We start from the raw sequence: 27077 nt of genomic DNA, 5'->3' as shown, positions 1-27077 counted from the left end.
AAAACAGTGCAATGGAATGCAAAAACATGTTCTGTTGGAATGTCTTCTTAGAATGCCCAAAGCTCAAGAAGTTCTACGCAATGTTTCCTTGTGTGTTCGTTTACTTAAATTTTTGGCTCATTACATTGGGCTTCAAGTTACCAATCAGAGTTTAGCATTCTCTGCTCCGTTTAATCCATTTTACAATGTTTAAATCCATAATTTTCCCTCCTAAATCAGAATTTCTGGACCTGGACAATGAATGTTAGATAGTCTCAGCCTCAGACGTCACGCCCACGGACCGTAGGCTGAACGTCTGATGCATATGGCAAACTTAACTGGAAACACTTCAGGATTTTCAAAGTCCTCATCTGGTTGGTTGAATTCTACAGGATGTCCGGGAGACATGTGTGTCGCGTTCTTTAACTGTCCGCCTAGAAAAAATGCTGTGGTGCCAAACCCCCTCATGGAAGAAGAATGCCGATGACCAGCATTCAGACACTATCAGAATGGGACAGATCTACCAAAGATTTGTAGGCCTGAAAGTATGCAAAATGACTCCTTTCTGAGCTTCCCTTGGCCCAGAGCCACTGCTAGCTCTTCTACCTCTTCCTCAATCCTCCCTTAACGTATCCCATCATCCCCTGGATTACTGTCCCTCGCCCAGACTCACTTAAAGACCACTACAAATCCCGCTAGCTCTGCTAAGCTGTACTTACCGTGTCTAGATTGTTTTTGCCCCACAGAACCTTCCCTGAACCGAGCCAAGATCAGCGCTGCCTCTCAGTCAGTACTCCTCCCCTATCCTCCCTAGATCTGCAGCTCAGGCACAGCGGTTGAATGGTGCTGCCGTTCATCGTTGCCGAGAACGCTATGATGAATTGCCGTTTTGTCCCTACTACTCTCAATAACTGTTGGCTCTAACAGCAGACTTGGCAGAAGAAATCGTACCCTATTTTGATTATGGATGACAGTAAAAGTCAGGCATAATGCATTAGCGCAGTTCCTTAAGGATCCCTTGAACTCTCTGAATGTGTGCAGTTTTGCAGCTTTCTGTGCAGTTCATTTCCTGTTGAAATTAGAAGTGGGGTCATTTTTTTTGTTTTAAATTGCTAATAGGCTTTAGTTATGTGCACACTGCATTACTAAAGCTAAAATATAGGCTTTAGTTATGTGCACAACATTAAATTATTAAAGCTAAAATGGTCAAATTAAACATTTGCCTTGTGTGAAGCGCACTAGCATAGTGTTAACTGGTTTAGAAAAGCTCTTTTTATTAGGTAGAACAAGAAAAAATATTCCATAACCAAAGCTAAAATGGTCAACTTTTTCCCTTTCTTTGTTTTCTAGTCTACTAGCTTATCATCAACTGCTTCAGGAAAGCTCATTTGATTATCTAGAAAATAACATCATATTATATTACCAAAGCTAAATGCTCTTATTATACATTTCCCTTTTTGTTTTCAGTTGGCTTTTGATTATCAGGCTAACAGCTTAGACTGTTAACTGTTTCTAAAAAGCTATTTTCATTAGCTAGAAAATTATATATCACATTATATTACCAAAGCCTAATGGTCAATTTAAATATTCGCCTTTTGTGTTTTCAGTTGGCCTACGATTAGCAAGCTTACAGCTTAGCCTACTGGTTTAGCATAGCATTAACTGTTTAAGCAAAGCTCTTTTGATTAGCTAGAACAGGCTTTTTAAATTACATATTAAAATTGTCAAAAGCATTTCTCTTTCTTTGTGTTGTCAGTTAGCCTTCAGCTAACAAGCTAACAGCTCTGCCTACTAACATAGTGGTGACAGGTAAAGAAAAGGTTTTGATTTGCTAGAGCAAGATATCACAATAGTGTGCTATGTTTTTTATCAGGCGTTGAGGAAGTGTGATAGGATCTTGCCATGGTGCATCACTGCTGTATAATTTGTTACATGCTAGTCAGGTGCAGGTGGAGTTAGCAGATGGGACTTTTTCTTTTTTTTTTCTTTTTTTTTAAAGATTTATTATTTTTGCCTTTGTTGTGATAGTATAGAGTGAACAGGAAGTGAGGTGGAGGGATGGGATCAGGAAAGGTCCACGAGCCGGGACTCGAACTCGGGTCGTCCGAAGCGCAACAGCGCTATATGTCGGAGCGCAGCCCACGAGGCTGTCGGCGCTATCGGAGTTTTCCGCTCTAAAGAGCATTTGATTAAACAAATATTTGTATAGTGCAGGATGACTCATCAATATTTTTGGTCTGTTTTCCTGAAAGAAAAAGATTAGTCGCTAATTTTGTCAACGTTTAGATGTATGCTATAGCGTGTGAATGTTTTCAAACTATCAGACAAGGACTGAATGTCACAGAGCTACAAGATTGATTTCTTTAAGTGCACAGCTGCGTCGTTTGTCTTGCATTCGCTTTGGTCAGTTAGCCGCAGAGCACAGCTTTGATATTTATGCTGCTTAGCTTTTGTCGCAGTTGCTTTGTGCATCCTAGGTCCCGACGCACATACACGCACCCGTCCAATGATTGCCTACAGCGACGTGTCCTTTGCTAGGCCCGAAACGCATCTCTCTTCTCTCATTCTGTCTCTTTTCCTGTCACTCACATATACATAGTTGAAAGAAAGAAGCCCTTATCTTCCTCACCAGAGACACTTAGTTCATGTGCCTGCATGCAAATGAATATATATTCAGTGTCCGCTCCGCTCACTTCCTCTCGCGCGCACACGCTCAGCCGGATAGAAAAGCATTAATGTCTGTGTGTGAGGAGGGAGGTGCTGTCAGGCAGACATGCCATAGCTGATAAATGCCGTGGCTGTGTTGTCACTGCAGTCAGGTTTGAGTTCTTTTGTGTTCGGCGTGTAGCGCCCGCGCTTTACACAATGCAGCCGCCAGACGCCCAGAACTCCATGTGGGTGTGTGTTTGTGTTTTCCTCGGCATGTCTTTGTTTATTTATGCCTGGGCAAGACCATTTAGATAGAGCAATCATTCTGCCCTCCATGGCTAACGCCTGTAGCCACATTCCTTCGATCAGATAAGACAGTAAGGTTCATTTGCCTGTGAAAGTTTTTCCTTCCTCCACTTCCCTCTCTTTTCTTACTTCACACAACATTGAGATTTGAGGGCTCAGTTGTTTATAAAGCATGACCCATATATCGTCTGCCTGTATCGTTCGCCGCTGTTCCGCTACGTGATTTTTGTGATAATCTTTGCATGGGCTTATGAATCTGTTATTATTTTGGGTCTTGTCTTGTTTGCAGTATGTGAGTTTTGCATGTTAACATGGTAAATGCTTATTTTACTTTATAGAGAAAAAAAGTGGGTCAAGATTTTGCTGAAGTGTAGAAGGCTTTTTAATGTAAAGATTAAGTGTTTTGCTGTGGTCAACAACAAAGCTGCAGATGGATCTGTTTGGTGTTGTGAGCGTTGCTATAGAAACGAGTAATTTCTGAGTCTGAGGACGTGATCAGCTCAGAGTAGAATCTCCATTCTGTCATGGTTGTCCATGTCTCATGGTTACTGTAATTCTTCTGACACAACATGAACTTGAACTGTAGTTGGCCTTAGAATTGTTTCACTCACTTTGTCGGCTTTAATCAAAACTAAAAAAATGTTTTTTGTGTGTATAAATAAAAATACAGTGCAAAAGTTCAGAGTTCAAAAGTTTGAGGTCAGTAAGTTTTTTTTTTTTTTTTTTTTTTTTTTTTTTATACTTTTATTCAGCAATGGTGCATTAAATTGATCAGAAGTGACAGTAGAGTGACATTTACTGTATAATGTTAAATTTCCATTTCAAATAAATGCTGTTCTTTTGAACTTTCTATTCATCAAAGAATCCTGAAAGAAAATTATCACGGTTTGCGTTAAAATATTAAGCAGTACAACTGTTTTCAACATTGATAATAATAAGAAATGTTTCTTGAGCAGCAAATCAGCATATTAGGATGATTTCTGAAGGATCATGTGACACTGAAGACTAGAGTAATGATGCTGAAAATACAGCTTTAATATCACAGGAATAAATCACATTTTAAAATATATTAAAATAGAAAACATTTCAAATTGTAATGTTTCACAATATTACTGTTTTTACTGTATTTTTGATCAAATAAATGTTGTTTTGGTAAGCATAAGAGACTTTCAAAAAAGATTTTTAAAAAATCTAAAATCCAAAACTTTGGAATGGTAGTTTTTTTTTTTTTTTTTTTATAAATCAATTTAATTTAATTATTTTATTTTATTTTATTTTTTCGTTTTATTATTTAATTTATTGTATTTTTCGTATGACAGACAAAAGTGTGATCACTTAAGTAATATCAAATCTGTCCTCAAAAAAACTGCATGCTTTTAGTGATCATTTATGTTGGGAACTTTATTAGTTAGTCATAAATATTAAAAAAGTATGAGCAACAGTATTGTAACAGTGATGCTTTCCTTGGCAAACATAGCAAAAAAAGCTTTAAATGTGTTATTAGAATAAAACGTGTTTTTGAAAGTTTACATCTTGAAAATATAGGTTTTGGTTGATTTCACCCTGGAAAAGTCTGTAAAAAGATGGTTTATCACAACATTTTTTTTCTTTTGTCAAGTCAAATTAGATAATTAATGTGGTCTAGATAACATAATATTTTGAGTTTCCAATCGCTTTAATTGTATTAACTCAAATTTTTAATTCCAATGAACTCAAAATTTTAAGGCAACTTACTTTAAGTTAAACCAACAATTCTTTACAGTGTATTTTACTCAGGATTTCAGAAGATCAGTCAGCGGTGTTTTCACCATAATATTGTAATTGATATAGTTCCTAAAAAATCCATATTGGTCGGACTTGTTTACATGTGTAGTTTTAAGATTGATGCGTGCCAGCAACCGCCATGATGGCGAAATAGGAGCAGGTATGTACACGCACATCTGAGTTGAGCGGTCGAACAGGATCAGCTGTGTGAAAATGGAGAGGCCCCTGAGGTATTCCTTACATCTCTCAGGAACACAGCAATGCTTGTCCTTTAACCGTACAAACAGAGACCGAGCCTGTGTCTCGCTCTTCACTGAATCCTCTAGTTCAGCTTCACTAAACCACAAACACTGCAGAACACTGATAATGATGAATGATCGGCGGACGTTTAAGAGGTCCATTTCGGCGGATGCTGTTGTCTGTCTCACACAATTAGCTGAGTAATAGGGTGTGTTCTTGGGGCACGATAGGGTCACCTGAGTCAGCCTAAGCTTGAATAGCAGCAGCAGAATCTCTATGTGAATTTAGTGATTCATAAATCAAAATAACAGGCCAAACATATACAGTCACGTTTTTATTGTGTTGTATAAATTGCGGACCATGGCATTGATCTAGTTAGCCGTCTTGCTGCAGACCGCCTACTAAAGTTTCAGTAGCTATTTTCAAAACTGTCTAGTCGGTGAGTTGTCTGAACAACTATTTGACTAATCGGTCTTAAGGACGCCCTGTATAATCAGAGTTTTTAGGTTCATCTTATCGTGATCAGACACGTTTCTTAGGGTGTGTTCACGTACACTACCGTTCAGAAGTTTAGGAATGGTTTCTTATGCTCATCAAGGCTGCATTTAGTTGATCAAAAATACAGTAAAAACGATTATATTTTGTATATTTTAAAATGAAATCTTTTCCTGTGATGCAAAGCTGAATTTTCAGTCTTTTCATGCTTCAGAAATCATTCTAATATGCTGCTCAAGAAACATTTACTGTATAAGGCTATTATTATTATCAATGTTGAAAACAGTTGTGCTGCTTAATATTTTTGTGGAAGTTATCTCTCTTTCACATCTTCTGCCATCTTTTTTTTTTTTTTTTTTTTAATATGAACTCATTATAATGCATTATTAGGGCATGTTCCGTACAATGCTATTGCATATTAATTTGGCCAAACAAGTTATCCTAAAAGGCAGCATAAGATGGTTGCATATCTAGAACAGAATGTCTCCTGTCTGTTTTCTTTCATTTAACCTTTTTATCACAGACAGTGTTCCTCAGTAAAAAGTTTCTTACCAAATACCAAGCAGAAATATAAATGAAAGGCATTCATAATTGTAATTGCATTTTGTAAAACCTGTGTAAAATGTATGTCCTTGGCTTGTACCCTCTTATGCTACAGGATGATAGAAAACCCAGTGGTCACCTCTTCTTCTGCTTTACTGTAGTTTTATGACATGAGTCTGTGGCAGTCTTTTCAGACCGCCAGAGTTTTTTTTTTTTTTTTTTTTAAATAGTGATGTTGAATAGAGTAATTACAGTTTGCCAGAGAAGCAAAAAGAAGCTTATTAGAGTATGTGGATGAGTAGAATTGTTAATCAAGTTTGAGTCTGCTGCTATATTCATGGAGCGTTTGAGTGGATAAATTGGACAAGCTCATAGGGGATATATGGGCATTTAGCTCAAAGAGATGGCTAGATATCAAGTGCTGCGTATTTAGTAGTGCTTTATAAATGCAAACATCATTCATTTCCTCAAAGCCCTTAATCTTGAAGTATTAAACTCCAGAGCGTAACTCGTCCCACACAGTTTGCGCTATTGATACATCAGGTCATCCGACTTGTTGAAAAGAGGTGTGCTGTTACTTGTGACCAGATGATAAAACAATACAGAATATTGAATAAATGTATTAAACCATGGTAAAGACTAGGGATGCACTGATATGAAAATTTTTGGCCGATACCGATAACCGATAATTCTTTATATTTCTAACCGATATATTGGCCGATAAATCTAAATCCAAATTTTATGTAATTTTTGAGAGAATGATTACAAAAACAGAAGTCTCACCATTAAAATCCATGTCCCAAGCACACAATTATAATGATGTTATAATTTTATGTAGCCTATATGACAGATTTGTGCCACACATGTTGCACTTAACTGTATTTTTCTTTTTGAAGTGACTCCAATCATATTTCAGGCAATTCAAAACCATCATGGTGAACAGTGAGCATCTGAAGGAAATAATCCATTATTTATCGGCTTTAATATATCAGCCAAATTTTCTTATCGGGCCAATAGCGATAACATTAAAAATTAACATATCGGACGATACCGATATGGTGGCCGTGGCCGATATATCGTGTATCCCTAGTAAAGTCCTTAACAACTGCACAGCCACCCTCTGGCAACCACCGAAAACACTTTGCGTATTTTGCACAGCCAAACGCCGCTCACATTTTCTTTCTGTAAATTTAAATATAGTCACTGTTTTTTGTTTGTTGGATTAATTATGTGTAAAATGTGCTGGGGAAAAAATGGTGTAGGATTTACTTTAATTTTTCTTTTTAAATTTTAATTTCCGCACAGAAATTCGCTAGTAAATTTCACAAATAATTACAGAAACCTAAGTAACAAGCTGAAATAAAAGTGAAATTTGGGATGTAGAGAAACTGAAATAGTATTTTCTTGTAAAAAGCACTCATTTTTGTTCTATTTACAACTTTGAAATTTTTTTTTTTTTGTGTGTAGAAATCCCACACGGCTATGAGAGAAATATTGTCAATTATAAATCACTTTGAATAAAATCACTCGTTAATCATCATCAGGGTTTTTCCTCAAACATACTTTATGGGTCTGAGAAAACATCATTCATTCACTTCTTTGTAGTCTTTTTCTGTTTTTTCTTTCGTTGTAGCTTATTGATCAGATGCTCTTTTAAAACCTGACTCAAGTTAGTGGTTTTTCTGTATTTGAGACTCATGGATCGAATCTCTGAGAACAATTTCTGACTCAACAGATACTGAACTGTACATTTGAAGTTTGGTTCTGAGAAATTCCTCTCCGCGTATTTTGTCCATTTCCTTTAACCTTCACATTATTGTTGTGCCGTTTCTCTAAAGTTCCTCATTTGTGCAGCTGGATGGAGTAATGGATGAAAGTGCACTTAGGGCTCCTCTGCTCTTGTTCTCTACGCATTTCTGCCATAGCGTTGCTCACAAAGTGCAGTCAGAGCAGCGGGTTATCTGGCCTAATTCGTTTATTCCTTTCTCTCCAGCCCTTACTTTTCCCCTTGTTTGAGAGTAGATTTTTATCAAAGTCCACTCCATTCCTCTCTTGTGTACTGGGCATTATGAATTAACCCCGCTGAAGGTCGTTTGGTCAGCATGCCTGCCTGAGTCTCAAGAGCTTGAGTGTAATTTACGTTATCTCGCAGGAAAATCTAAGACCTGTCAAGTCGCCCTTTTGCCTCTCTTGTCAAAGCTTGTGTTAAATGCTTATATAGCACTCAAATATATCTCCACAATGAAAAAACTCACACATGTGGCAATCAATGGATGTCAGGCGGGCTGAGGCAGAGGAAGACGGGCCAGTGTTGGTTAACAAATGAAACCTGATTGATTGTTAGATATGTGGGTTATAGGGCGTTATCCAACAACAGTTTTGGGCTGTCATGACACTGAAATTTCAATAGTTGGTACCACTGCCGAAGACATTTTTCTTAGTTCTCGATATCTGTTTCAATGCCACAGCTAAAACTAGTATGCTATTGAGTAAATGTTAAACGTTAACCAGTTAAAGGGATAGTTGTGCCTTTAAAGGGAAAGTTCACCCAAAAATGAAAATTGTCCCATGATTTACTCACCCTCAAGCCATCCTAGGTGTATATGACTATCTTCTTTCAGACGAACACGATCTGAGTTATATTAAAACATATCCTGGCTCTTCCAAGCTTTATAATGATAGTGAATGGGGCTCGAGATTTTGAAGTCTAAAAAAGTGCATCCATCCATCATAAAAGTACTCCACACGGCTCCCGGGGGTTAATAAAGGCTTTCTGAAGCAAATCGATGGGTTTTTGTAAGAAAAATATCCATATTTAAAACTTTATAAACTATAATAACTGGCTTTCAGCAACGGCTGTACGCGAGTCAAGAGTCTTCTGAAAGAAGACAGTCATATACACCTAGGATGGCTTAAGGGTGAGTAAATTATGGGATAATTTTCTTTTTTTAGGTGAACTATCCCTTTAACATCTATGGAAACTTTTCAATGCTGTAAAAGTTCTTCATGCTGGAAAAATACGATTTTTTAAAATGTTCTTCACTCTAAGAAGTCTGTTCAAAAATGATTTTTGTACCGCATTGCTGCGAAAAAACCTTTTTTGAACCTATTTTTAAGAGTGTATATTGAGTGATCCTCTGTGCAAAGGGGAGGAAAAGATGTCCCAGTGTCTCAATTGCTCGTTGAATGAAGATTGGTTGTAAAGTTACGGGATGTGTGATCAAACTTTGAGCCCGAGAGAGCCTGGGAAAAGTGGTGGCAGTGAGAGGCTGTGCCAGTCATGGGGTTGTGAAAATGCACATTGGGTGGGGGTGGAGATGAAAGCGGAGGAGATCAGGAGCATGCTGAAGCAGAGCGAAGAAATTCAAACAGGAGGGCCTATAAAACCCTCAGATTAACACAAGCTCAAAGTTTTCATTCACCTTTTTCGAACACAGTCATATGCATGTATGTTTGACTCCTCCTTGTAGAACTACTCTGGCAGACGCTTCCGAGGTCCCTTCACAATCTGGCCAGCGGAGCCCGCGCTAACACTTTCAGCCTCCGTAGCCCTTCAAGCTGCTGTTTATTCTTCTGCTTGGCCGCACTGTTGGCAGAGGGTACCACTGTGCAGTGAATGTGTGAGGCCTCCTTGCGTACAGATAGTTGCCTCCAACTGCTTTCATGCTGTTTGGGACTGGAACAGAACATTGGAGACATGTGGTCATGTCCTCACCGCCTGCAGTGAATCGGAGGGTTATAGTCCACTTCCTTCTGAGGGTGGATGAGGGATCGTGGGGTGCTTTAGTTTCTGCAGAGCATCTTATATTGAACTCTTTGACACCTGATGGCCATGTACACACTTGAGCGCTTGTCACTCACTTACTGAAAATCTTCACATCCACCCTAGATCTCCTTGGTGAGAGAAGTTGCGAAGAACGATTCATGAACAAATCATTCTTTTGAGTCAAATTTTTAAAAAATGAATCAGACTGATCCAGTTTTTGAATTCAACTGACTAGATGATTAAAGGGATAGTGCACCAAAAAATGAAAATGCTGTCATCATTTACTCACCCACATGTCGATTCAAACCCATAAGTATTTTGTTCCTTTATGAGGTTTGTTTTCGTGTGTCACGCAAGCATGTTTGAGCTTCCACTAGAACCAGACAGTGAGGTTTATTTTTGTGTCAAGCAACTAGAGCTTCCCTCTAATAGTCCACTAAACGTTAGTCGGCTAGAAGAGGCTTAGTCGACCAAATTTTTATTAATCGGTGAGTCACAGAAAAAAAAACTCACGGTGAAGTCACACAGTCCGTGAGGGACACATCATTAATGGCAGGTCCTTGTAGTAATTACAGTATGTTGGGCAGGAAATCCCAACATTCACTATTATCCATCGACCTCAAATATGGCTTATCATTTGAAACATGTAAGAAGCAACTTTACATGGCTACTTGCTCTAATGTTAACCTGGATAAATTTGCGCTATTTTTTTGGCGCATATCCAAGTGTTTGTGCGGAGCGTGGAAGCTAAAGTGTTAGCGCGCTTATTGCGTGACATGGAGGCGCCAGCGAGATTACTTGCATTTTTCCCTGACAACAAACAACTTAAAATACTCCATCATTTTTGGTCATACAAATAAGTCACACAGATAATACACCATTCGAAACTACTTTAATTTGCGCAAACTCGCAATAACAAGAAAACATTGTGCCTTTGTAAAATAAAGAAAACAAATAGAATGAGCTTTCTGCCGTCTCGGTCTCTCTGAACTGGAGCGCGTCACAAAAATTAACCGAAACTCAGCGTATAGACTACTTGCTTCACAGACGTGAGAAATAATATATCTTTAGAAAGCTTGAAATGTCTATTCAAATCGAAAAGAAATACTCTCTGCTTATGTAATCTGTATGAAATGGACATTCATGCGCATCCACTATACTGCGGAGATGGTGAGACAGCATCGTCAACTTAACACTATTTATTAATAAATAATTAAAATGTCTCCTTGCTATTTTTCCCCCTGACACATTCATAATCATTATTTTTGCCGGTGCTTTGCGGCAAGCTTTATGCGTGTGCTTAACCGCAAAATAGGCTATATTACGCCTATATATTTTAAACGCTCATTATAGTTTTGTGTTCTCCTCAGTATATATTTAAGTAATTAAATTAATATAAATGTGTGATTAGTCAACTAATTGCTTAAATGAACGACTGTAGTCGACTGAAAAAACCTACAAGCAACTTTGTTTTAACAACTCACTATAGCAGAAGGTTATCAGGTTTAAAGGTTATCAGGTTTAAAGGGGGTAAAGTTTAATATGTTTAGGTTGTTTTATGGTACTTTTCCTTTCAAAACGTAAAATCTACCATTTCCAGTTTTTCATTTTTGGGTTAAAGGGTTAGTTCACCCAAAAAATTTAATTTCTGTCATTGATTACTCACCCCTGTCTATGGACAAGTCATAGACTCGTATAGTGCATAGTGTTATCAGAACCAAACCAAACAACTTGATTATATTTTCAGCTGATGTGATTGGCTGTAAATGTTTTAGTAGTTCATTCTATAGTTTTGTGATACTTTATGCGAAAAAAGATGAATTTCAGAGGAACTGCCGTTGAGATGCCTGGGAATGCTAACAGATAGCCAGGTGTTGTTTGGTGCTGATAATGCACTCTGCAGCTTTAAATGTGTTGGGGTAATAGTCGTTTGGTTCCTCAGGTATAACTGAGAGGCCCTCCACATTAAGAGCAAGGTTGGACAGCTGCTGATCTGCTGTTCTGAGGAGTCTGAGGTTACTGCCGCCTATGGCTGAGTCAGTGCAGGCAGGATAGGGCTAATGGCATTCCCCATCTGAATGCCCATTTAAAATGGACGAGCAAGCACAAAACCCTCCAACCTCTGGCTGCCTCCGGGCTGTTTTTGCAACTGCCAAAGCCAGAGGCGAGTCTGACCAAGGAAGAAAAACACACACACATTCCCTCTTGTTTGTTCGAAATCTCTCTCTCTCTCTCTTTTGGCAATTAACTCTTTCCTTGAGTATCTGGTTTTGACAAAACAAAGTCATGATGTATAACATTGTTCGCTCTTTTCAATGCAATTGGAATGAATTCGGACCAGAGCTTTCAAGCTTCAGAAAGGATGCAATTCAGTCTTTTTGTGACTGAAACTCGTGAAAGTCGTTATTCACTAATCTTCTCCACTGAGCTGAATGAGTCAGTGAGTTTAACTCACAAACTCAAGTGCTACTAATTTTTAAAATGCATGTTATTGATCTTATTTTGAATGACTCATTTGTGCATGTTTTTTTTTTTTCGACCTTGTATTTTTTCCAATGAAACAACAGACTTCTTTCTAATGACATAAGCCAGACTTCTTCAATCATTAAGTCTGTTTAAACTCTGACCTTTTCTTACAATTAACTGCAAGCTCGCATTCAGCTCTACCTCCATCCAATCAACAACTGATGCATAGAACTAAGTCCCCACCCTAATTTTTTTTCTGTAATCTGTTGCACTTGGATGTACGTTGCAATACAGAAGGAAGGATCAATCGCTACTTCGGTTTCATCGCGACTTGTTACATTTCAATCTGTTCCTCACACAAGACTTTGTAGCCATAAGTTGTATTGGCCTCTTTGGAGCTTGAAAGCCTCAGTAGCCTTGTAATTGATGGAAAAAAATGACCAGTACATTCTTCAGTGTTTTTCCTTTTGTGTTCCACAAAAGAAAGTCAGTCATAAGGAATTTGAAACAACATGAGAATGGAATAGAATTTTCATTTTTGAGTGAACTAATCCTTTAAAGAGGCAGAAAGTATTTGATTCCTTTGGTCTTTTTTTGAGTTCCCCTTTCTGAAGAAAACAAGCAGGAAAAAATGTTCACAGCCATCTGCCAGTGCTGCAAGAGCTAGTTACTGTGGCAACAAGTAAAAAGTCATTATCTCTAATTGACACCATGGCAGGTTCAGGTGTTTTCATAGTTTGTTTTCACTCTCTAGAGAATGAGTCAGATGTCTTCTTGTGTTCGCTTAGCATTTGGTTTCCTTCTCTCTCCCTTCTACTCACACTCTTATCCCTTGCCTTGAGTTGTTTGTTAGTTTTAAATGATTTGTTCTGTCCCTCTCTTTCTCATGGAGAACTTCCGCCCCATGTTTTCCACAGTGTATTTAACCAGAAGGGAAAAGTGCACCATCATCTCCTGCTTTAGGAGCTAGCAGCATGTCTGGGCTTATATGAGAATTTTACAATGCTCTTTAAGTGAACATGCCCCATGAGTGAACCACTGTTGCTACCAAGCCCTGTTAAGTCCCTGTCAGATCATTGTATTGTTCTTCTGTATAGTCCTTTCTCTTTCTTTCTGACTTTGTCTTGTTGGTTCACGTTGGTTGTATCAGGATTGGAATTTATAGCTTACAATTACAATGCCAATAAAATGTAGCAGGATTACAAAATTTAAGGCTTCTCTCTCTGGTTATCAGCAGAACTGCCAACTGACAGGAAGTACAAACTAAAACTGTGGCTTAAAAAAATTGGCTGATAGTGTGCTTTAACCAGGGTCATGTCAGTCAGAGAAAGAACAAGAAAACAATTTTTTTTTTTTTCTTCCCAGGAATCTTTTTAAAGTAATATTTCACAAAAAAAATTAAAATTCTGCCTTCATTCATGGTCCTCATTTGTGTTGTCAAAAGTACCAACCGCAATACCAAGTCAGTACTGAAAATTTAAAAATATGATGCTTTGAGTGCTGTTGAGCGGATTCGTAAAAACCTCTGATTGGCCATTGTGTTCAAGCGCTCATCAGATGTCTGTGATTGGCTACAATGATCAACGCACAGGAGCGTTTGAAAGCACACGGAAGTGTTTGAATATAAAAGCGTTTTGAAAGTGGGAGTGTTTGAAAGCGGTCCTGATAGACGCCTGCTTTCAAACGCTTCCGTGTGCATCTGTCTAAGCATTCGGTGAAGAGCATCATTAATGTCTATTTACAACATGTTTTTGAAGCGTTGATCTTTGTAGCCAATCATAGTCATATCTGATGAGCTTGTGAACACAAAGGCCAATCAGAGGTGTTTACGAATCCGCTCAACAGCGCTCAAAGCGTCATATTTTTAAAATTTCAGTACCGACTCAGTATCGCGGCCGGTACATTTGACAACGCTAGTTCTCATGTAATTTCAAACAAATCTGATAATTCATAGCGACGACATTAGCTGTATGTCATGCAAAGGTTTTAGATCCAGTAACTGTCGTCAACCAAAGCTGCTCAGTTTTGTGGTCTGTGTGTGACCCAAAAGCTGCCGTCTGCGCTTTATTTAAAAAGAAAAAGAAAAAAAGTAAGTTACATGTGAGTGAGTTAAGCTGTTTGACAAATTTGTCTCTATTGGACTTGCTTTATTAAAAAACATCATTAGTTTTGATAGAACTATCCATTCGCCTTGTTTATAAACTTTAGTCAGTCATCAAGGTTACAGGCATTATTCATGACTATCGTGAGAATAGAAGAGATGCTTGACATTGGTTATTCAAGTCTGCTCTTATAAGCTGTTATATGAGAGTCACACCTGTTATTAAATACAGTTGTAAATCCCAAACACTGACTGTGAGAATGTAGCCATAGAAATGTAGGATTGCGCACTTGAAGCTCTCGCACAGCGGTATTGTCATTTTGTTTTAATTGGTGTCATAATCCAGCAGTGCAAGAACATATTTCTCGCATACATCAAAGAAGAAATTGTTTTTAATGTTATAGATTAATTTGAAGAGACCTGACTGGTTAATGAGTTAGTGCATGTGTGTGTATTAGGCACTTTGACACTCTCTATCATTGCAAGAGCAGATGGTACATTATAAGTGTAGCGTATGTGTGTAAGAACCATCTGTTTGAAATAGAGTATCCCTTCTGTGCTGGTGTCCCATAGGTTATGGTGTTTACATACATAACACATGCTTGCTTAACACATATACAATATATCATTACACATGAATCAACAGGGTTCCCATGGTTATGGCAAACCTGAAAATTTCAGAGACTTTCAAGGCCGGGAAAAGTCATGGGAATTAATTTCTTAGAATATTAGAAGTCATGGAAACTCTGTAGACATTTCAATTAATCAAACCAGTCAAAACAAATCAGACCGGATTCAGCTAATCACTGTCAATTGGAATGATTCTTGAAATTCTTATCACGAACAACTAGAAAGGTCATGGAAATTCATTAGTCAAAAAGTGTGAACCAGGGTGCTACAACATGGATTCAGGTTCGACAGACATTTTATCTAGTCTCTAGCTATGCAACATTAGGTTTTTAACAAAACAAGTTTCACTCAAGCAAAGTATCTGTCTTTGGTTCATGATTTGAGAGGGATCTAAGAACTTTTTGTACCACCAGCCCCCAACACCTGTGCCCTAGACAATTAACTAGCCAATTAGCCTGTAAATCTCTGCTGTTAGTGGGATAGATTGGCAGCTGGGAAGGGAGTGTTCAGCCCTGAAGGAAGCAGGCATTGTGTAATTACAATTACCTCTTTGTGTGGTAGCATTGTGTACATTTGCACCTGCCTGTTTATGCGAGTGTTGAGGGTGTGTCTGTACACATTTTAGTGTTTGAATGCATACAGTATAGTGTTTATATTTTTTATTTAGCCCCTATAAGGTCTATTCCTCAACTGTTTGTTGACAGTAGTCCAGGGGTATTAAATCCTGCTCCTGGAGGGTCACCTTTCTGTTCACTTCAGCTTCAACACACCTGGAAGTTTTTAGTAATCCTAAAAACCTTAATTAGCTTGTTCAGGTATGTTTGATAAAGGTTGAAGATCCTGCAGATTGATCACTCTTGGCCTTAAGGGGGCAAATGACCGGAAGTCATTAATTTTCATTTGAGAGCTGGTGATTTTAAAGTTGTTTATACTTTCGCCTGGCTCCGCAGTGTGAGCCTCCATTGACTGCGCGTGCTCCTCCCCAAATGGCTGAGGTGTTTATACTATGCTTGCCATTGTACTATTCTTTGAAACAACAGGGGGCAACTCGGAGTAATTGTTCGCGCACACCACGATGATGTCATTTTCATCGTGCGCACTGTCGCGCTCGTGCTTTGCAACATGTTGAGCAGATATCAACTTGAGACATGACTGCTTTCAGTGTGAGTGGAGACAGTGAAGCTATTGTGAACCACTGTTTTACACAGTTAGATATAGCTGTAGAGTTAGAACTACTACTAGAAACCAACAGTACAGTGACTTGGCGACCATAAAGGATTAGTCCACTTTCAAATAAAAATTTCCTGATAATTTACTCACCCCCATTAATTTTTTTGATGAAAACATTCCAGGATTATTCTCCTTATAGTGGACTTCAGTTGGCCTCAAATGGTTGAAGGTCAAAATTACAGTTTCAGTGCAGCTTCAAAGGGCTTTAAACGATACCAGACGAGGAATAACTAAATTGTCATATACAATATGTTAGTACAAGTATATAACAATTAGTTCAAACTTTGACCTGTGGAGGGCAGTAATACACTTAGCAGCGTCTACAGTGCCAGAATTCTAATAGAGAAGAAGAAGAGAGTTAGTTCAAGACGAGCATCTATGGTTAAAACGTATATAATTTTTTATTTTTTTTTAGAAAATGACCGATCGTTTCACTAGATAAGACCCTTATTCCTCATCTGGTATCATTTAAAGCCCTTTGAAGATGCTCTGAAACTGTAATTTTGACCTTTCAACCGTTTGGGGCCAGTTGAAGTCCACTATAAGGAGAATAATCCTGGAATGTTTTCATTAAAAACCTTAATTTCTTTTCGACTGAAGAAAGAAGGACATGGACATCTTGGATGACATTGGGGTGAGTAAATTATCAGGAAATTTTTATTTGAAAGTGGACTAATCCTTTAAACAATTGAATTGTATTAATCGCTGTAAAGGTGCTTGGACACTAGAGCTTACAGTAGGTAAGTGCTGCAAATGTTGCAGTGAGATTGGTCCATCAGAAGGTCATAAACCCAGTTGTAGCCAGAAGATGCTTTATTCAGATCCATTGCCAGTAGATTTTAAACTTGCCCACCTTTCCACATATGCCTTTGAGTTAGATCAGAATAACATCTCAATTGGTCAACCACACTGTCATTGCTTTTTATAACATGTACGCCTTCTCATCTAGCAGATTTAAACAAAGGTTTCATGTTTGTATCCATGCTCTCAAGTGAGGGAAGCCACACAAATATACCCAAAAGAACCAGTCCCCAAACAACACTGTCCATCTTAAACACCTGCTACAGCATCCTCAAGTTCAGCTTTGGTCTTGCCAGAGTTTTTTTGGCCTGTTGTCATCTATCCCAAAAGGTAGGAAGAGTAGGCAAGAGTAAAAGCATGTTTAGAAGAGTGACTCCAGAAGGGACGTTCAAATGAAGGTCATCTGTTTTTGCAAAGGCTGCGCAGTAGGCACTGTGGATTGTGGAGGTCGGTGTGTGGCTGAGGGAAGAGGGAGCCCCTATCGCTGTCAGACCTGCCACCATGCCTGCTGGTGTGAGGAATTAATAGCTGTCATCACGCATGGCTCCCTGATGAGAAATATTTAGAGTCTTTATCGTGAGAGAGTCATGGTGTTAGAAAAGAGTTACAGCAACTGACCTCAACTATTTCTCATTGCTCTACACTTTTTCCTTTAAACAGATCATTTTTTCTCTGTTTTGTTGTTTTCCTTTCTCTTCAACCCTCCCTTTCTGACACACACACACTCTCTCTCTCTCTTTTCTTCTTCCTACTTACTAGAGCAGACCTCCAAGTTTCAGGTTGAGAAAAGTGTGTGCGTCGAGCGCGAGAGAGGAAGCTGTCTTACTGATTGGTCATGTTCACAATCTAGCTTCAATGAGAAATCCCCTGCTCGCCCTGCCATTACAAGCTTCTAGCACAAGGAAGCAAAACTCTGCAACCAAAAGGTCATTTTTAAAGTTAAGCAGCGCAGGATGATATTTGCTATGGTTAAACAAGTCAATAACGGATTTTGACAGCGAAACCGGGCAGTGTTAGGATCTAGGTCAGGGGCTTTATGGTTTCAATGGTTGCTTTTTGTGTGTGTGTATATGTGTATGTGGTTAACTGCATTATATCATGCCTGAAAAGCCAGCAATCCTGGAAATATGAAGATGCAAAGAGTGCTCTAATAATCCAGAGTAATCCAGCATGCTTTGCATACAAACCCTTTCTGGCCATGGTGAGATTATAATCTCAGGTAGTGGCCTGGCTGTTTATAATGTAGCTTTAAGTCATGGGTTTGTTTGCCTTTGTGTTACTACAGTAGTGGTCAACTGACAAGTACTGACAAGTACTGCCACTTTTGTTAATCAACCAAGCCGGTACAGTTCAGACAAGGGGTTTTCAAACTGTTCCTGGAGCCTCCTTTGGACTGCACATTTTGGATGTCCCTCTTATTTAACCCAGCTGAATTAACTCATTAGCTGATTAACAGAGTACCCATGACCTTTTAAATCACTAATTAGAAAGTGAAAGTAAAATGCGCACGGCCGCACATTCGGTCAGGGCAATTGGTTGATTGGTGGGTTCATTATTATTCTGAATGAAAAACACAACTCCTAGAAAAATACAACTAACCCTTTGCAGGTTCCCTATCAGCATTGGGTTTAAATCCAGAATATTGCCAAATAGGCGCTTTTACATTTCACTTTGAAACCAAATCTTCCGCCATCGTCTTTCCTTCAGTGACTCTCGTTCAGCTCACTCTGCATTGAGCAGACACGTTCAATTTTTAATTGTAGTGTCTGTTCTCTAACTGAACTAAATGATTTCTATTACTTTAAAAAAATCAAAACGACAGTGGTGGGCAGTGTCGCAGTGGGCAAATGATGTAACCTGTGTTGCGGCTGAACACCGGTAACACCGACTATCGCAGCAAACCTACCGGTGTGTGTATTGGTGTAACTAATGCATTGTGTATATGATTGAAGCTGGTACATTTACTTTTGATGTGATTCATATGTATGCTTTCTGACATCCTTGTCCGTGTGCATTATGCCTACTGAATCACCCATTTTATAGCAGTGGAGCAACATTTACTTTAGCCTCTCTGTTCTGGATATGGAGAATACAGTCTCTCCCCCTCCCTGGCCATTCTAGCTGAATATTTTACACATCTTCATTCCCCTTTGTTCATCCTCCCATCCCTGTGCGAGTCTCTCTCTTGCTCTCTCCACTGCAGCATTAGACTCTCTCCCCAAGCAGGAAGTGTTGTCCGTGCAAAGGCTCTGTTCCTCAGCGCCCCAGGCAGTGCTCTAATGGAGTCCAGGTCTCGAGAGGGATCAGGGTGGGGGGAAATGGATGAGTAGACTATCTGCTCTTACGACCGTGTTAGTGCTGATTCGGTTGGAGGAATGGGTTTGCAAAGAGCATCAGTCAAACTAAACCATGTTTACTCCAATCTTGTCTTGCTTTGTCACCATCGCCACTGTCGGCTATAATTCTTTTATGAAATTTGGCATTGACGAGGACAGGCCGGAAATGGAAAGGGCCTAGGCACCGGCCCTGTGGGACACTGCATGAATGACCTCTCATTTTCTATGCTGCGTGGCTACAGTAAAGATAACACCATAGAGGAGTGGAATGCTTTTTCATACAAAGCCAATATTTCTCCTTGTAATTTCAGGGCTCTAGTACGTCATTAGGAATAATACAAACACCAGCACATTATTTTCGCATGGTAATACTCTCTCAACAATAACTGTCTTCAATACCCAAACAATACATATCTCTGATTTAATGATGTTCAGCAACGTTTTCAATCTTTGCTTCTTTTGAAGGGAATATAAAAGACCAATTGATCTGTGAGAGTGTGTGTAAGTGGATGTTTACAGCTTGTCAGCCTGATTATGTGTGTGAATGTCTGTTTAGACAGACTTCTTCAAAGTAGTTTGACAGGAAACAAATTGTAGTTTTCATTTCTGTTTGTATTAATTATAGTCTTTGAAATTGCTTTTGTCTGCTGCATTTTACTGTCCTAAGACCTATTCAGAAAGGCTGTATTGTTGTTCTCTAGTTTGATTGTGTTGGCTATGAAGTTGTGGCTGATGGTACTTAAACAGTCAGCTTTTTTTGATGTCAGTTTTTTTTTTTTTTTTTCTTCAGAGAGAGGCTTCAACACTCTAGCCTGTATTTTTATTGTCATCTTAGTCTTGCTTTCATAACAAAAATCAGGGGGACTTTGTAGCACTCAAAAATCAAAAAGTCACAAAGTGCACAAATGTCTTGTTACTTCTCTTAAAACAGTCCTTATCTGATGCAACCATAACCTTAAGATCAGAAAGAAACAGTCCTGCAAAGCTTTACAGCACATCTCTCAGACCTTAGTGTATGGATTCCTCCCTGTGATCAGTTTGGCTCTTGCCATTTTAACAGTATTTTTAGCTTATGTGCAGGTCAGACCCAAGGCCGGAGGAATGTGATCTATTTTTAACCGTAGCCTAAAGCTCAAAAAACATGTGGGGTTTAAACATTAAAGGATTAGTTCACTTTCAAATTAAAATTTCCTAATAATTTACTCACCCCCATGTCATCCAAGATGTTTATGTCTTTCTTTCTTCAGTCGAAAAGAAATTAAGGTTTTTGATGAAAACATTCCAGGATTATTCTCCTTTATAGAGGACATCAACGGAGCCCAAAAGGTTGAAGGTCAAAATTACAGTTTTAGTGCAGCTTCAAAGGGCTTTTAACGATACCAGACAGTGAAACGATCGGTCATTTTCTAAAAAAATAAATAAAAATGTATATGCTTTATAAACACAAATGCTCGCCTTGCAAGTGCTTCCGCCAGACTGCCTTCCGTATTCTTCAAAAAGCTTACGCTGTATGTCCTACACCTTCCCTATTCAACTTACGGAACTAACGCGGCGCCAGTTCCGTTTTTCCGTAATTTGAATACAAAAGCCGTTCTGATGGAAGCTAGATATTTGACTTCATAACTTGTTTAAATATGGATTTTTTTTTTTTTTTTTTTTTTTTTTTTAATTCAAACGCTGCTTCAGAAGGCCTTTGTTAACCTCCCCCCCCTGGAGCCGTGTGAAGCACATGTTTATGATGAATGGATATGGATGGAAGCTTTTTCTTCAGCTCATACTCGTGGGTCCCGTTCACTGCCATTATAAAGCTCAGATGCGTCAGGATATTTATTAATATTTCTTAGATTATGTTCATCAGAAAAAAGAAAGTCATATACACCTAGGATGGCTTGAGGGTGAGTAAAGCGTGGGCTAATTTTCATTTGAAAGTGAACTAATCCTTTAACTGGCCCTTAAAAGAATAAACTACTCTTTAAAGAAGCTTTGGAATGCCCTGATCCCTTATTTTTGCCCCCTCTCATTTAGTTAGCGGCAATCCACCGTTAAGAGCAAGTGCAAACTTCACGCCCTTTTGGCCACTACATGCTGTTTTGGTTTAGTTAGCAACCATCTCTCAGATGATCTTCCTTACAGCTGCAAGCCGGACCCCATCTCCATTTTTCACACTACTACTCATTATTTATGCCATGTTTGAGGACAAGTCCAGGCATATCCTCATCTATTAGTGACTGTGTCCCAACATGAATGATGGGGTGAAGCCCTCAAGCCTGCAGGCTACATGCTAACCTAGCTTTGGCTTGATGGACCATATCATGTCTTATCCAAACATGGCCATGGATATGATTGTATCTCACCTCTTATTGGTGGATTCTGGAACATCTGCCTTTGCAGTCTGTTAGATGATACCTTTTCCCAATTTTTTGCAGACTTGCTATGGTTGTCTAGAAGATTGTAGGGTGTTCCATTTGATATTGTTGGTTTCGGAAGGCCCCCTTAACCTCTATGTGCCCTCAATGCACACTTTTTTGAATTCACACTGAAGTGAGCAAAGGTGCAAGCAAATATAGTATATTTTTTATTAGATATTGAAGATATGCATGTAGAATAGCCTGCACAATGATATGAATAAAAAAATACATGATTTTAGGCCTCTGTGATTCATACTGTATGTCTCATTTCAGCTGAACTTGCCATGAGCTTGCACTTGCATAATGATAATAAGCTGCTAAATGTTTCTTTATGTAGACCAACTGGTGGCACACCACTATAAAAAAAGAAGCCAAAAAAGATAAGGAATTAATTAAACCTAACAAAGGAGGATGGGGTAATAAAGATATGCCAATTAATGCTCATTGGTTGAGCAAAGTTGTAAACAAGTGGTAAGACTGTATAAGAAAGAATGAGAAGATTTGAACAAGAGGGTTAGATGTTCTACAGGCATCTCAGCTTTGTTGTCTCCACCAATAAAGTCTAAGCTCTGGCGTCTGGAGCTACATGACTCAAGCGACTTTCTTTACTTGACTTTCTTGCAAAGAGGAGAAGACTTTTTCCATGACACAAGTAGCAGGAGCGTTATTACATTTTTATGGCTATGGAAGCCAAATCCAACTTGCATGTGAACATTTTCACTTTGGTTTCCTTTCTATTATAAACTGTAATTATAGTAACACTTTATTTTAGGGTCTTTTAACTAGTTGCTTATTAGCATGCATATTACTAGAATATTGGCTGTTTATTAGTACTTATTAAGCACATATTAATGCCTTATTCTACATGACCTTATTCTACATTCTTAATCCTACCCAATACCTGAACTTAACAACTAACTTATTAACTATTAATAAGAAGTAAATTAGGAGTTTATTGAGAGAAAAATCGTTGTTAATAGCGAATATGTGTTCCCTATACTAAAGTTTTATTGTTAAACTGGAAGACCAGAGCAGTTGTTCGACAATTGTTTAGAACTGTGCATTGACAGGAACAGTTATTTAGTGAATGTCTGCTTGAAGTGCTTGAAGTTTTATTAGCTGATTTTGTATCAACTAAATTAGCCATCTGTTTTCATGTTTGTGATGTCTAGGATTTGTTTGTTGCTGCATTAGCTCATCAGTGGAAAAACACAGGCTGATTTGGCTCTCAACTTTAGCTGTTGTAATTTTCTCGTTCTTAGTACTAATAGCATGCTGAACATGGAAAGACAAAGAAATACATAGAATTACACAGCTGGGACAGATCAGATGTGGCTCTTGTGCTGTCGGCAATGTGAGTGTTTCTGAGAGCCAGGTCCTGAAGAGCTGAGGAATAATGAGCACTTCCTTAATTAGACTAATGACTTTCACAATTGGTCTTGAACCAGCAAGCATGGCATCACTTGTCATGTTGGTGACCCAACAGAATAGATGCACTGATTTTTTTTTTTTCACCACCTGGTTGTGCATGTGTATGTGTGACTGACAGTGACACATGGGTCATTGCTGATCTGTATCCAGGCAGCTGTCATGGTTATTTGTTAATAATTTTTTAACTTGAGAGTTCTCAAGTGTTCCTCTGGTAAAATGGATTTTCAAGCCACAAAATGCATTCTCATATCTTTTCTTCCTCATTGTTACATCATGGTTATTTAATATGGAAATCATTACCATGGGTCCCACTTATGTCAACCTGTTCTTCAGCATGATTGCATGATTACCTGTCCTCTATCAGCATGAATGATATAATTACTCTCTGATAGCTTACTAACTGATAACCACTAGGGCTGGGCGATATGACCAAAATCACAATAACGATATATATCACGCTATAGTTATTTTTGCTTTAAATAAGATTTTTATGATATCAAAATTTCAAAATCATTGAAATTTCATAATTATAAATTTTAATATAATTTAAAAAAAAAAAAATTAATACTAGCCTAAAAAAAAAAAAAAAACCTCTCAAGCTTACTGAAGACAAATAAACTGATAAAGAGCAAAGAAAACAAAGACAGCACTAGAAAATGTGGTAACATTTTAGTATAGGGAACATGTATTCACTATTAACTATGCATTTTCCCTCAATAAACTCCTAATTTACTGCTTATTAATAGTTAATAAGTTAGTTGTTAAGTTTAGGTATTGGGTAGGATTAAGAATATAGAATAAGGTCATGTAGAATAAGGCATTAATATGTGCTTAATAATTATTAATAAACAGCCAATATTCTAGTAATATGTATGCTAATAAGCAACTAGTTAAAAGACCCTAAAATAAAGTGTTACCGAAAAATGTATAATGTAATCAAAGGTATAAAAAACAATGCATAGTCTTTACTGTGTAAATTAAATATACATTTATTCTTATTAAAGTTACAAAAAGCAAGCAGTGAGAGATTTTCTCTCTTTTTTGTTGTTTGGTTAGCATTAATAATGACAGCAGGTAAATTTGGATGCTGTCCCTTTAAGACTGACTGCACCGATCCATTAACTCGAGCCTTGTCTTTCTCAACTGTACCTTCAAGTAAGACATAAATGGCTGTTTACTTGCAAATACATGGTCACTTTGACACATAGGTATGTGTATTTAACCGTTCAAGCCCAATTAGGCGGCAAAAAGCACTCAGTTCAGTCCTCGCGCGCTCTATGAGCAGCGGCTTCATCCAATATTATCTGCCTGCAATACCAGAGGCCGCGCGCATATACTAAAATGAATTGCTAATTGCACTTAAATGGTTTAAAACCACTTGTTTTTAAAACGCAATGCTTAAAATCTCATGAAAATTATAAGCTTTCGTGACCGCGTAGCATAACAACCTCACGTGAGCGTAACCTTGACAGAGACGATAGTCCAAAATCTCTACCAGTTGACAAATTTCTACCGGCTAATCGTGTCTACCAGTATATTGCCCCCCAATTCATCCAATGAGAGTAATTGAAGTCTCATTGGATGAATATAATGACTCAAATCAAAAAACTGTATAAGAGTGTTTTCAGGAAATGGAAAAAACACTTTTTTTTTGTAATTAATCACTGTCTTTAATTTTTAATAAAAAACTGTCTAAAATATGTGTAGCACTTTATTCAAGATTAAGGCGGGGTGGAGTTATGAGGTTGTAAAGACAGTTTGAGGAATGATACAATGTTTAGTCACAAGTCCTTTTTAATACTTTTCATTGATTAAATATTTGCAAAACCCACAGGCAGACGTAAAAGGGTGACAAACAGTAATGATTTATTTAAAAAAAGAAAAGATGAAATATGGTCGTCCTCTGTGGGATACCGTGGTCTTGAGCAGTGCAAGTGTAATATTTAACGTATGCAATTAAGATGATGTTTCCGAGCTGTTGTGTTTAAACAAACGTTATGCTGCCACACCCACAGCACTACATTGCTCAGTGGCTCTCCACCTTGTTTTTACTATAGTGGAGGAGCAGAATGACAAATCCATTCTTGACATTTCAGGCCTTTTTTCTGGGTAAGCTAGCATACCTCACTTTATGTTTGCTCTGTTGCAAGTGTCCATTGATTGCTGGCTAATCGTACTGCAGCAAAAGCTGAAAATGTTTTTGAGAGAGTGATGTGAGCTTGGTTCTACTGGTCTTATCACCAATCCGACATTGAATGACATGCCAAGGCTCAAACTTTGATACCTTTTTCCACATTGGGTGTGAAATGTCAGAAATTCAAATACAGTGTTTTAACTTTTACATGTTGTGTTGTGTTTTTTTTTTTTTTTTTTTTTTTTTTTTTAACAGAAGCTATTTCGCCTGAACAAATTCGCCACAGCAGAATCATTACATTTGGCCCAGACTGTGACAGCGACATCTGCAATGCAATCATGTGTCGCTTGTGATCGCTAGATGTAGTGCTTTAAGAGCTGCCATCACTGTCAGCACATTTACCTAGTTTTGCCTCCCAGGTGCTGCTGTTGATCTGGGAGATGGAGGTCTGTGGCACCTCTTCTGTAGTGCCTGTCCTTGGTGTAGACCCAAACAATTATTTCTGTTTAGATGACTCCCACCATCTGGTTTTGTCCCAATTTAAGTACCTTGATCTATCTATATATATATATATATATATATATATATATATATATATATATATATATATATATATATATATATATATATATATATATGGCTGTCTTTCTCTAACATCACTGTTTAAGAACACCCAGCGGAGGTAAAAAACCCCAAAACAAACAAACAAAAAAAAAACGCCTATAGCTTTCCCGCTCTTAACACTACAGACAGTTCATCTATCAAAATAAACCAAATAACATGTAGAATGAAGGTGTATTAATGCAAATTTCCCGTCAGTCCTGTATAATCTACGGCACGCAAAGATTTTTATTTTTTTTTTAATACGTTATTGTGAGAAGGCAGAGCACAAGAGAACAACTGAGCTATAATGAACACACATGTTCTAATTATGTGTTTATTAGAGGTTGAATTCAAATCAAATACTGCCAAACTGCCCATACTACTTCTGAATAGGATGTCTACTTCATAAAATGTATGAAAATATGGAAATATATGGTTCAAATTACTCAAATAAATGGAGGCGCCGTTAAATGGTCAGGTATGGAGCTTGGGTGTCATCAAGTGAAAAGGTTTCATACTGCGCCCAAACAAAATCTTACTGAAAGCTTATTTTTTAAATAGTTCAACCTAAAATTTGGAACCTAAAATGTTGACATTTTTGGCTTTTGTTTTCTTGCAGTTTAAGATTAAAACATGCTTTGTAATATATTATTATAAAATATAAACAATTTTTACATTTTCAAAAACTTAAACTTCTATAACTTTTTTTTTTTCACTTTCATAATTTATTTCACTTCTACAATAATCTGAAAAGTGTTTTCTTTAAAACAAGACCAACCTTAGGTCTATATTCCAAAGCATTCTTGAATTACAACCATTTATGTTTGGATAGTGCATTTTCATGTCTATGTGAAAAAAAGGGGTGACAGTTATTTAAACCTGTTTTCTCAAAATTCCGTTTCTGAAAATCAGAGCGATCAGCCGACTTCAGATAACCATAACTTTTGTTACAGACAAGCTATGAAAGAAGTAAAAACAGATTTGGAAAGGGCTCGAATCCAGCTTTCATGGTATTAGGTAAAATTTCACCATGTGATGGGTTTTCGCAGATCACATCATATATAATATATATATATATATATATATATATATATATATATAATATAATATAATATAATATAATATAATATAATATAATATAGTGTGTGTGTGTGTGTGTTTCCTAAACAAAAAGCAAAATAACTATTAACAGGTT

At 37.8% G+C, this 27077-nt stretch overlaps 1 protein-coding gene across 3 annotated transcripts in view; it reads left to right on the top strand.

Moving 5' to 3' along the window:
- The window catches only part of arhgap35a (Rho GTPase activating protein 35a), a 92317-nt gene that overhangs the window by 32133 nt on the left and 33107 nt on the right, over positions 1–27077 (top strand). The window lies entirely within an intron of this gene.

Source organism: Ctenopharyngodon idella, chromosome 15 (genome assembly GCF_019924925.1).
Source record: "Ctenopharyngodon idella isolate HZGC_01 chromosome 15, HZGC01, whole genome shotgun sequence".
In the NCBI taxonomy this organism is placed as follows: domain Eukaryota; kingdom Metazoa; phylum Chordata; class Actinopteri; order Cypriniformes; family Xenocyprididae; genus Ctenopharyngodon; species Ctenopharyngodon idella.
Note: the sequence above shows the minus strand (reverse complement) of the source record. Positions and strands in the feature narration are given on the sequence as shown.